This window comes from Carcharodon carcharias, chromosome 22 (assembly GCF_017639515.1).
Source record: "Carcharodon carcharias isolate sCarCar2 chromosome 22, sCarCar2.pri, whole genome shotgun sequence".
Classification (NCBI taxonomy): domain Eukaryota; kingdom Metazoa; phylum Chordata; class Chondrichthyes; order Lamniformes; family Lamnidae; genus Carcharodon; species Carcharodon carcharias.
In genome coordinates, this window is record NC_054488.1 from 45,902,949 (window position 1) to 45,915,998 (window position 13,050).

Below are 13,050 nucleotides of genomic sequence, written 5' to 3' on the forward strand. Positions count from 1 at the left end.
TTGTTGGAAAGTATGCATATATAGGACAATACCTGACTCATTTTGAGATATTCCATTGTTGAATAGTGTCAGCTCAGAGTTATCTACTCAGTTGAGACATTAGAGGGCTGGGAGCACCTGTGACACAATAGCCTAGCATGCATTATTGACATGAGAGCAGGGAAGAAACAAGAATAAAGTTTGGAGCAAATGTGCACAACATCTACAGGTTTGAATCTACTTCTCAAAACATTGATTCCTATTTATTTGAAGGAATATTTACTTGAAGTTCTTCAATATATAGCTACAAGTCTGTGGTAGCTTTTCCGTGCTAATTTGTTTCCTAGTTACAAGAACATATTGACTTGAGGGACTTTCAAAGGGGTTATCCACTTCCATAGCAAACTAATTCATGGGTTTTTTTTGAATATTCAAACTTGGAAGAAAACAAAGATAATTTTGATATGTTTGCTTCATGGAACTTAATGTTTTGTATTTTTGGGAAAGCTGATATGAGATTTGTGGAGAATATAAAGATGACATGGTCAAGGAGGACAGTAGTTATTGGAATAATAAGATGCGACAGTTGGAAAATGTTAAGTCTTTGCTCCTACCAGTTTCATCACTTCCCTCTTTGACTGGCAGTGTTCCTGAGATGAGTAATAATGGAGGAGGGTTATGTTCAGAACACTGCTGTTAATTGATTTCCTGCCTGCTGCAACTGCGTCTGCTTTTCCAAATGTAATCATTGTACTTTAAAAACCTTCGATTTCATTAAGCTTAAACTTGTAGGAATTGTGGCAGTTGACACTTATGAATAAACATGATTTGAAATTTTCTGTTTATATAAAAGGAAATTAAGTCAGGCTAAAATGGTAGCCAACCTTGTTTATAGGATAGTGAGAAACCCCCATCAAGAAATTAGTTTCTTCTGATTTCAGAAGCCCACATTGAAAGTTTTATTGATGTCCTGGGGCAAAATGATTCTCCTTAAAAAATAAAAATGTCCCTTAAAATAAAAAGTGACACTTTTACTTTTTATTTCTGCATTTCACTTGTTTCTTCATTCAGTTAGTTTTAGTTCTTTGAGGTGCATTGCTGTACTTGAATTTTCATTAGCTCTTTTTATCAGTTTAATATTTTCTCAATTAACTCTTTTTCTATTTTTTCTACTTCGAATTTGATACTGAAATCTGATTTGGTAGTTTGATATCTTAAAAGCAAACGACTTAATGATTTTGTTTTAGAATCATTGAATCACATAGCACAGAAAGAGGCCATTTGGCTCATCATCCCTATCTCAGATTTTTGAAAGAGCAATCCAATTTATCCCACCTGCTGTTCTTTCCCCATAGCCCTGCAATTTTTTACTCAAGAAGTTATACAAATCCCCTTTGGAAATTACAATTGAATCGTCACCTTTTCAAGCAATGCATGCTATGGATTGTACATGAATATCAAAATCCTGATTGGATTTGGAATTTCTGAAGCAGTTGAGTCCATACATAATGGCGCTCTCATGTGTCAGACCTTGTAAGTTTAACATTTTTATGACTCTCCCTTCCTATTCTGTTGAATGAAAAATAAGATTCTTGATTTGGTAAAATATTTTGAGTGCAGGCATGAATTTAAGTATCAGCTATCGTTGGACCTTATTGGGTGTCCAATAGTGGATGCTAGAATTTACAGAGCTCAAGAGGTGTTAGTCTACAGGGACAGGGGCTTGAAAATGTGTAATTTCATTGGATACTAGAACCTGGGAGCATGATTTAGTCTTGTTAGGCCTGGAAACTGGGTTGAGTCCAGCATAGGCTAATGAAAGCAAAACCTTGAGCCATTACTGACTGCAGGGGTTTAGTGTGACATAATTCAGCAAGTCGCACTCCCGTGCATAATTTTTCTTAATATAAGGGTGCTTATTGTTAACAAGAAAAAACACACGAGACAGTTGATATGGGGAACTGAAACATCAGTGATGTTTGAGGCTGACTTTAAGATGTGTTGTTGGCACTGAATAGTGGGAGTTTTACCTTGCATTGTTCAGTATTTAATAGCGGCACTCAGTGTTTTATAATTTCTACCCAAATAGGTCTCGTGGATATAATTAGTTGAACTGCCCTTGGGGCAGGTTGGAGAAGGGAAGGAGGTAATCCATGGATATGCACTTGGTATCTTTGTCACTCACACACAATCCTTATAACCTGATGGTTCTTATGCCCTTCTTCAATTTTTATTTACAAGTGATGGTGTTTCTTTAAAAAATAGAGCATATTTGATTTTAGCATCACTAAATTACATTATGTGCACCAATTAATGTAGTTTGTACAGATCACTGTGCAGCGTAATCTGGAAAACAGAGTGCATTAAATAGTTCGGACAACTTGACACAATTACAGTTGAAAACCAGAAAAAATAGGCACTCTTGACCTTGAACAAAAGTTACTTTCACTCTTGGTTTTAATTAACTGCAGCATGCAAAAACTGTTAGAAGTTGCATAAAATAAGCAAATGTTTAGACCAATGCAATGACTTTGAATTGGTCTGACATTCTTTTGTTTGCCAGCTTGACATGGGAAACTCTGAGACGCTCCATGAAAATGCTGTGATTCAACTCTCAAAGCTGGAATATAATGCTATCAGTTGTATTCCTTCTGTCTAAAGTTGAAGGAAACCTGAATATTTGTACTTAAGTTTCTTTATCAAAAATAGTAAATGGATATTGTAGAGTTTTTTTGTTATGCCAAATAATAACATTGATTTTTTTAAAAGCATCAATTATAAATAGTGCTTCCACTGAGATTGCAAGTATCGTGTCCCTCGTGGTTAGCCTGTGACGTAAAACTGGATGCTGGTATACCTTTCTGGATAAAAGCATTTTGTAGTAAATTACCAGACACTTTTTCAGGAAGATTGATGAATTGGGGTGGGGAGCCTCAGACACACTGCTAAATAATTGTAAATTATAGGTTTTCAGTTCATCGCACAGTGAACTTCAGATTACAGCTGCCGTTCCTGAGAGGAAAAGGATAGAGGTCCAAGCATCTTTTATGCTGTTGGATGCTTGGACAGCTCCTACAACTAACTATCCATAAAACATTAGTGGTACAAGTCTGGAGGTATGCTTCAGTGTCACCTTTTTTAGCTGTACACTGAATGATTAATTCCCAATGCAGAAATGGGAAGGAAGGGTCTTAATTTCATGATTTTGACCTGTTATAAGTAAAGAGGAAGGATGTGGGTGCAATGCCCATAAAAATGAAGATATTGCAAAGTTATTAAATTACATTGTTTTTTTAAAAGCTGAATTCTTGCAATTCAGATTCCAACATAATCTTAATGTAAAAGATTTACATCAAAATTGAAAGTAATTTGCTGTAACAAGCAACATCATTAACATTGTGATTCTTGACTTGGTTGTAGTTTCAGACGAAACAAATTGATTATCAGCAACTTGTCAGTTCTAATGCTGTTCTGACCTTGAATCTAAGCTTCCTTTGTAGATAAGCTAATAAAAGTACACAGTTGGGATGCGTTTACAAAATGATTTTTTAAAAACTGCATGTTTACAATCTGAGAGGTGTAAAACTATAAGTAGAAATGAAGTGCCAGGGATATGGCTGGAAATCCTTGTTAAACTTGCAGACTTGAATTCCTCAATTACGTTTGTGGTCCGTTTCAACAGTTCTGAACTTGTTTACCAGATACCTTGTGCCATACAGCTGCAAGTTGGAGAAAGGAATATTGCTGGTATTCACTCCACTTCTACTTTGCTTTGCATTGCATCACACAGCAAGGAAACGCCACTGCTGAGTTTCCAGTGCTCATGTGATTTCTGCTGTTGCTGACATGTGTTATACACCAGTTTATGCAGCTGCATCAAAAATTGTTACATTTTAAAGTTGCTCAGGAAGTAGAATATATGGATAGTTATATTTAGAGTTTTATGCAAAGTGATTGTAAAGAAGCTTGTGTAAGCAAGTTTTATTGAATAACTGTTCTTTCTATGAATACGTTGAAATATATTTGGGGTGCCACTAGCAGTTTTGTAAAGGCATGCAATTTCCTGAGGAAGAATATTACATGCTTGCAAATATTTATTTGCATACACACAATGGTACAGTTGGTTCACCTATGGAAAGTATATTTCAGGTGTTGAAATAAAAACAACAACCTGGCTAGTTTAGTGGATAAATAAATGCAATATATTTCCCACAGCTTATGGTAGCCACATTGGTATAAACGCAGTTTGTTTGTTAGGCACGGTACCAGTTTAATTAAGAAACTTTTGAAAATGATGAGGGAATCTTTGCTCTTTCCATTTGCCATTCTTGGTGCCCTAGTTTTGTAATTCACACTTCGTAATGATCTGAGAAGGAGAGATGGAGGTCTAGCCATCTTGTGTAGTGTTGGAGAGCTGAACAGGGCTGAAGTACACAGCGGTCTGCTTAATTTCACCTCTGGTTTAGGATTGAATGACAAGTGCAGAGATTAACTAATCCTTGCTATGGGGAGCTAAACCAGGGCTAAATTATACAGTGGTCATAAACCCATTTATTTTGGCATTTTATTGCAAGGGCTCTCTAGTCCACTGGGTTGACTGATGGACAGTGACAAGTGCAGTAATCGTACTTCAATGACGTACGAACAGCTGCTTGAACTGCCTGAAATAGTCATGTGCTTGAGCAAATGCTTTAGAATTGGCACCTATCTTAATGGTAAATGGTTAGTGGCGTTTGCCCACTATCCACGATAAATGCAAGTTGGGGGTCGGGTGGGGGTGGTGCTGTAGCTCGTGGCATTCAGCCATGTAGAACGCTTTTCTCTTGATAGTCTTTTTGTTTCTGTAACATTTGTAATCCCCCACTTGATGTACCAGGTTTGATCATTTGTTTCTGCTGAGGGAATGGATTTAAGGTGGAACAAGATCTCTGCAGTTAGCTTTATAGCCCCCTTGCATTGGGGAATGGGATGAATAGGAGTAGGAATGAAATACATTTGCACGGATCTTTGCTGATTGCTTTCTTGCTAAAATTGTTTGAATGAGGGTGTCAGGTAGGGCAGTATGAAACTTGGTTGTGAAAACTCCTTTGATTCAATAACCTCCCAGTTCTTTAAGAGCAGAATGGTTATATTAGAGGGTTGTTGCTACCTGGATAATAAATGTTGGCCTAGCTAGCGAAGGCCGGATGACTTGAATGAATTCAAAAAAAATTATCTCAACATGAGTTGCAACCTTGAAGATTGTGGGTCCCTCTCCCCTCGCTTTTTTGGTATGGTATTTTATACATGAATAGGAACCTTTTGAGTCAGTAAAGGTGTAATGAGTGGTTGCTCCAAAGTTTTATTGTCAGGCTTGCAGTAGCCCCTAACTTGAATACTTAATTTGTGTAAAAGCCCAATACTGTGAATTCTGGAAATCTGAAATAAAAACAGGAAATTCTGTAAATACTCAGCAGGTCTTGTGGCATCTGTGGAGCGAGAAGCAGAGTTAGTGCTTCTGGCCTGTGACCTTTCATCTCAGGAGTTCTGATGAAAGATCATAGACCTGAAATGCTAACTCTTGTTTCTCTTTCCACAGATGCCACCTGACTTGCTGATCATTTACAGCATTTTCTGTTTTTATACTGTGTGTATGTATTTTGTGGTTGTAGAGTGCTGGTGAATATATGAAAATATATATATATATTTATTTTTAGATTCTCAACATGGCAAACCTTTTTTTTTAAAATGGAAGCTACTACGGTAATCTGTGGGCACATTTGGAGGGGTTGTGTTATGCCAGCTTCCTGTTTGGTAAGATTCCTGGCAAAATTTCTGGCTGAACCTTTTGCTTGTTTTTTAAAAAAATACTTTGGTTCTGATTTGAAGTATGTTTTTTGTGAAAAAAAAGCACATTTATGCAAATAAAAATGTGCACGACTACAAAGTACAAAGCGTGCTTAGAGGCTGTAAAATCTTGCATTGGTCATCGAAGCCAAATTACATAAATGTGCTGCTTTTGAACATATTCTTTGAGCATCTGACATTCCAACATTGAACTGACTTTTTCAGAGTTGATTTTAAACTGGGTAGCCTTTTACGTTATCTGCCATTGTTTCTAAATGAGATGTTGCTGTGGATTTGCTGGGCACTATTGTAACTTTTCTCATACTTGAAGTTTTTAAACTTGTGATTCCAGCTACATTGTCTGTTTATTAATTCTGTGGTCAAATAATGAATTGACAAGCCAAGTATTGGTTTCATTGCTACTGAAATGTTGGGTATCAGTTAATATATTATGCTGCAAAATACTTGTTGCATAGCCTGTTTGTATTTGCTGATTTCCCACATGGTGAATTTTGATTTTGCACATTATTAGTGGAATCACCCATTATAAGCCAGGGGCTTCCCCATAAGGGAGAGAAAAGAAATAAGAAAAGCAACTTGGGGCACTCTTATGAACCAACTGACAGATGAATCAAACTTGGTATTAAAGGGCCCAGAAGCAGTCACTTCATTAGTGTTTTGAAAAGACCTCAATAAAATTGAAGTTTTGCAGCCCCCTTTTTTGTATAATGATTTATAAATCTCAAAAGATCTCCGTATTCACCGTCTATCTTTATGTACATGTATGTTCTATATTACTGTAATAATTTATCTAACAGATGATCAGGGTTGAGGGACTTCAGTTATATAGACACTCTGGAGAAGCTGTGGTTGTTACCTTAGAACAGAGATCCAAAAAATTTGAGGTTTTCACAATCATGAAGTGTTTTGAGAGAGCAAATAAGGACAGCCGGCACATCTGTGATAGACCAAATGCTGTCTTTGTGTGCTGTATGATTCTGTGATTGTCAGTCTTTACTCTTTACACTGTTTTTGTAACTCATCCGATTTGAAATCGAACAGAACTTTTTCAGGTGGCACTTGATAGTAGTTGAACTAATAATTGTAACACTGGGTAATTCAAGATTTTTCTCAAACAGTGGTGAAGCCTTGCCACAAACTGCTGTTGCAATGTCAAATCAAAAGCAGATATCCTAAATAGAAGAAATGTTAGATGACATTAACATCAAAGCTTTATCCTCATTGAAGCTTGACAAGTATCACAATGAAATCGTTAGTTTCAAGACTAGCGTGCGAACAGCATTTCACATGGTAGGTGGTGGTCTAATTCATAACTTACAAACCTTTTTTTAAAATGAAAGCTACTACGATAAACTGTGGGCACATTTGGAGGGGTTGTATTATGCCAGCTTCCTGTTTGATAAGATTCCTAGCAAAATTGCTGGCTGAACCTTTTACATTGTTTTTAAAAACTACTTTGGTTCTGATTTGAAGCATGTTTTTTGTAAAAAGCACATTTGTGCAAATAAAAATGTGCACTACCACAAAGTACAAAGCGTACTTGCATAAAGTGTTCACCAGAACACATCTCTACAACAGTCCTGTGAGTGTTGATGTAAACCAGATCATTAACCCAACTATTCTGAATGAAAGCGCTGGTACAAGCAAAATTAGGCCAGTTAAAGATATTATTCTAGGATGGAAAATAGAGCATATTTATTTTTCTTATGATTTATTTAATGTACTTGTAACACGAGTTATGGAGGATGTTCAATTTATCAGTAAATCAACACGTGTGTGCCTGTATGCTACTGATGCGATGAATCTGGCAGACATTATCTCATTTTCAGGTACTGATGACGACTGATGTGATGCTTTTAATTCTTCAGCGTACTATTACCACCATTTCTTCCCCTACCAAGAGCATGCTTCACTCTCATGTGAATGCCAGAGTCCTTTCTGTAGACATGATCAGCAACTTGAAAGACAAATCTAGAATTGTACTGTTATGCATTTTCTAAAGCATCATACACCTTCAGTATATTATACTTCAAAAGCATCATGATAACCCTGATAGCAGTGATTAGCATAACAAGGGTTGAACAGCTTACTCCTGTTCCTTGTTCCTATATTGGTTATGCTGCTAGTTTTCTAACTTAATTTTATATATTTCAATATTTGGGCTATTGAGGGCACAGGTATTTTTTGTAGTCGTGGAAGTAGCTTGTTGGCAACCTTCCAGAGTGGTTAACTCAAATATTACAAGTAACTTTAGAAAGCTGTTTTTAAAGTTTAAACTTGAGGGTGGCTACCAAGAATTCAGACAAGAATAAAGTATTTTTTTAAGATTGAGTTGTGCAAAATTTACTTGCTTTCTTGGACCTTGATACCCAAGTGCCATATAACTTGCCTAATAGATTGCGTCCCTCTCCCTTGGGTAGTATTTGTTGAGGTTGAGATCATTCTTGGTCAGACAGGATGAAATTGCTTGATGCACAGCCCTTGCAGGAGTTCAGGAAATCAGTGAAGTGACTAAAGCCATTGATTGTGTAAGCTTGGGGAGTGGTGGATATTGAATTGTGTATTTGTACCTGGGTATTTCCTTTGTCCTAAATTCAACTGCTTGTAAAGAGGTCTTTGATTCTTTTATAGCCTTTCCTTTTTTGATTTGTTTGTCTTCTACCTCAATGAGCTCAGAGTCAACTTCATTAAAAGGCAGAGTTTATCAGCACTTAATGAGCGTAAAACTGTTCTGAGTTGTTTTGAATTTCAACGTGTGGAAATTTGCTCCCATATGTATGAAACTATCTTGAACTGTAGAAGGAGAGGCAAGCACTACGGACTATTCGAAAAAGTGGCTTAATGATGCAACAAAACACGGGTATAGTCTTTGTAATTTATCAGAATTTGGAAGTACACCCCAACTTCAAAGCTATGTTGACGTTCCATCTGTTCAGATCTTCAGATTCAGACATTTGCCAAGAGATTTTAGCCACGCTAGGGGCTGTTACCTCAGAAAAAATGAAGTATTTTACATGTTATGAGGGAGGGTTGTTCCCTATTTAGATTTTTGACAACTTATGGTATACTGTTTGTAGGCTGTTTATACTGTTTCTAAGTTAGTGTCAAATGTATAATGTCAAACATCTCATTTTGACAGCAGTGTAGATTAAATCTATTACATAGTCCCTATGTTGGTCTTTTATTGATTCTTACCAGTAGAAATGTATATCTACTGAAATACTGCAAAATGGCATAACAACAAAGTACTGAAAATTGATTGCCATTCAGCTAGCATCTGTATTGGGGGAAGACAAAGTATTAAATTTTGGGCTTATACAAAAGGAAAATACTATGGATGCTGTAAAATCTGAAATAAAAACACAAAATACTGGAAATACTCAGCAAGGAGAAACCTTAAGATCATTGACCTGAAATATTAACTCTGTTTCTCTCCACAGAGGCTGCTTGACCTGTTTATTTCCAGCATTTTATGTTTTTATTTTATATTATTTGAGTGTTTAATTTTCATCAGAACAGAAGGCTAGGAAATCTAAAACATTATAACTGTTGTTTTCTTTACAAAACAATTGCAGAGCATCTGTCATCTACCTCTGTTTTTAGAGAAAAGAAAAAGTGCTGGAAAAACTCAGCTGGTCTGGCAGCATCTGTGTAGAGAGAAAAATAAACTTAACGCTTCAAACGCAAAATGACTCTTCTTTGGAACTCCTCTCTTGGAAGTGCTTTGAGTTTTTCCAGCACTTTCTATTTTATTTCAGATCTCCAGCATCCACAGTGTTTTGCTTTTTATTACTCATTCTTTTCCATTCTTGTTTGTTATTACTGTACCTCTACCTCTTTTTCTCCCCTCTCCTTGTCACTGAGTCAGAAAGAAATAGGTTCAAGTCCACATTAGGATTTGATAAAGTAAGAAGTTGACCAATAAAAATCTTTGGTGAATTGGTAAACCTGAAGATTTGATTTTTAAACAGAAAAACAGGCGTTTATATTAAGCTTTTTGTTCAGCATTTTGCCACCATTTATTCATTTGGTCATGTTCTTCAGTACAAAGGTTTCAGGGAAGTATTGTGCGGATGAAAAATTAAGCTTCTTTGTATTTGCAATTTATAATATGGAAGTTCTCAATTTGTCCAAATTTGATTTGTTTTTCTGGGTTTTTTCGTGAAATATAGGATTCATATCATCTTGACTGTTTACTGGGAGTGAGTATAGTATATGTTTAATTAAGTACATCAGTGGATCTCTGTCCCAGTTGTCAGATAAATTGAAAATGCAGACAATGGTGCCACAACCTTCATGTTTAAAAGATTACATTTGTAGATCAATTCAGGTGCAATATGAATATACACCATTATGCTATTTAACATAATTTTGAAAACTATTTTTACAATCAGGAAATAATTATTTCAAGTAGCAATCCTCAGTACTCTTGTAGAAGCTTATTTCCATTCTAATTATATTGGTAGAGGAGAATTTTTCTGCTGTATTCAAACATGGATTTTAGTTTATACTTGAGCAACACTGTATGTTCATTTATATAGTTTAGAAGCTAGTTTCAAAGTTGCACAGGAAATTAATTATTGAAGGGCTGGAATTGAAACCTTCATTTATATTGTATATTTTATTCAAAGCCTCTTAAAGACAAATATCAATAGCATTCTTATCCTTCCAGAGAGTACTAGAAAAGTTTGCTAGTTAATGGTCTAGTTACTTTGGAGATCCCTTAATGTAGTGAGCCTATTACGCTTGCTGTCCTGTGAATGCTTTGTAAAATGACCAGATAGGCTGCAGCACACTTGAACATCCCGTATTGAAAATGATGGTCTTGGCAGACTACCAGAAATGTTAACTTGATAGTAATTGGCAGCATGGATGTTCCTCCCATCATGAGATACAAAATTACTTGTTATAGTAAAATTAAGTTTTACTTTTTTATCCTACAGCAGATGGTGGTTAATGCCACACTCTTCTCTCATCCGAAAGTATTTGCATATGATATAAAATCTTGTAAATCTTTCTTTGCTTGCCAGTGGCATTCTATGAATTCTTGTGGAAGCCTTTGTTTTTCAATCAAGTTTGTTCACCTTTCAAATGGCTTCATCAGTGATTCAGAATTGATTTTAAGAGTAAATTATTATGTTGTATTCTGAGGATCAATAATTTTGGCAATACTTTAGATCACTGACTTTCAACATCCAAACTACATACAGGTAACATTCGGTAAATTTAGTAAATGAGTGATCAGGATTTTGTTTTTAAATTGAGAATCCTTGACATTATTGAAAGAGAAGGAAGTTTCTTTGATGTCTTGGCCAACATTGCCTCTCAGCCAGCCTGGCCATCTGAATTGTTCATTTGTCAGCTTGTGTCTTTGTATTTTGCTGTTTTACCAAAAAATAATTGGCAGCTGGTTTGATTGCACTTCAGGATTCATTTTCTGGTTGTGAAACACTTTTGGGCGTGATATAATGCTATATCAATGCAAGTTTATTCTGTGCATGCCCAATCAGGAAATGGTGATTAAACATCATCAAACCTGTGTTTTTATTGATAATAGGAGAAAGATAAGGAGTTCCAGAATTTTTGAGATGTGGAAAGAATAAGTAAGGCTGCAGCAAGTCTTTTGATTTTAGCATGGTGAGGGGAAAAAGTACCATGTGAAAGTCTATTTATAGCTTAGGGCCAAGGGAAAAAAGTTTTACTAACAATGACTGATGTTGGAATGAACAGAAGTTGAAGCTGTAGGTAAGTAAAAGGTCGCCTCAAAAAATGACCAGGTTTTTTTTTTGCATCCTATCTAACGGCAGGAAAGTTTAAGCCAAACCTGTTTGGTTTCAAGACCAAGTTTAGGACAGACTTGGGCTTTGTGAAGAGGTGAGTTGTTAAATATTAGAAATTTCTGGCACATTTGACCCATGCCCATCCAGGCCGATAAAGAGCAACCCAGCTCTTGGGCTGGAGCTTTGTAGGTTGCAACAAGTCAAGTGTATACCTAAGTATATTTTAAATACGATGGGGAGTTCTGCCTCTACCACTCTTTCAGGCAGGAAGCTCCAGCTCCCCTCAGGGTGAAGAAATTTCTCAGCCCCTAAAATGCTGCTAAATATTTTTAAGGGTGGAGATGGTGGTTGGGAGATAACTTTTATTGCTGAAGAGCAACTGAGCTACTTTGTCAATTTTAGCAAGGAGGAGATTTGGGGCTTCCTTAATTGGGGCAATAGAGAGGCCAAGAATGTTGGTAGTTGAAGATCTGATGGAGCTATCAAAAAATATGATATTTATGGACTTGAGAGGAATGAATTTGTTAATGCAAATGTCTAAGCTTTTTATTTCTTTTGCAGGTCAAGGAATACATCAAGATTTAATATTTTGACCACTAGATTACAAGAAAATTATGTTTGGTTGCCCAATAGTTGACACAATCTCATGTTCCTCAGAAGGGTGGGAATTTACACAACATACGATTTAAACCTTGCTGCCCTTCATCATAATTCTAGCTCGGATTGGTTGAGTTGTGATTGCCACTGATGAGATAGCATGAAGATGTTCAAAAGTACAAAACTTTAGTGCTTTGACCCTTTCCAGAAAACAAGTATCTAGTATTCTTCTACGATGGTGGATACAAGCTAAACAAAAATTGATTTGAGCAAGCTTAGAAGAAGTATCAGTTTTCTGCAATTGTGTTATTTCTGGAGGTTAGTCTGCCTATTCTGTAACTATTGGAGCACAATATTATGATTGAGCAGGTTCCTTCCCATGTTTTCAGTGGCACAACATGTGAGGTGATTGTCTAAATTGTTCTGGCTTCTTGAAATAGACTAAAGGTTTCATTAATTCTGCGAATATAATTGCATTTCTGAGCCTGATATGTTCATAAAGTGGATGTTGTTGAATTCTATTTTAATAATTCAGCTTTTAAAAAGTGTAGGGCTAGTCTGATTAGTATGACAAGGAACCAAAAATCTAAAGTTCACTTCATGAATTTACAATCTGTAGTGACAAACTAGTGTAGTTTCTTGTGTCATATGGATGAATGTTTTCTCGATGGTGTGTTGTACTTGGACATGCACTTAGATTTGTCTTGCTTTTTTAATATTTGTATTTCATGTTACACTATCTTATTGTAGACACCAAATTTGGTTCTTGGGCTTTAATGAAATTTATTAAGCCCCTTAACATAGAAGCACAGAACACTGCAGAAATAGTGCAGAATTTTGGTGATGT

General features: G+C 36.1%; 1 protein-coding gene across 1 annotated transcript in view; it reads left to right on the top strand.

Moving 5' to 3' along the window:
- Positions 1-13,050, top strand: part of gna13a (guanine nucleotide binding protein (G protein), alpha 13a) — a 66,176-nt gene that overhangs the window by 14,663 nt on the left and 38,463 nt on the right. The gene's annotated exons all lie outside the window — the stretch shown is intronic.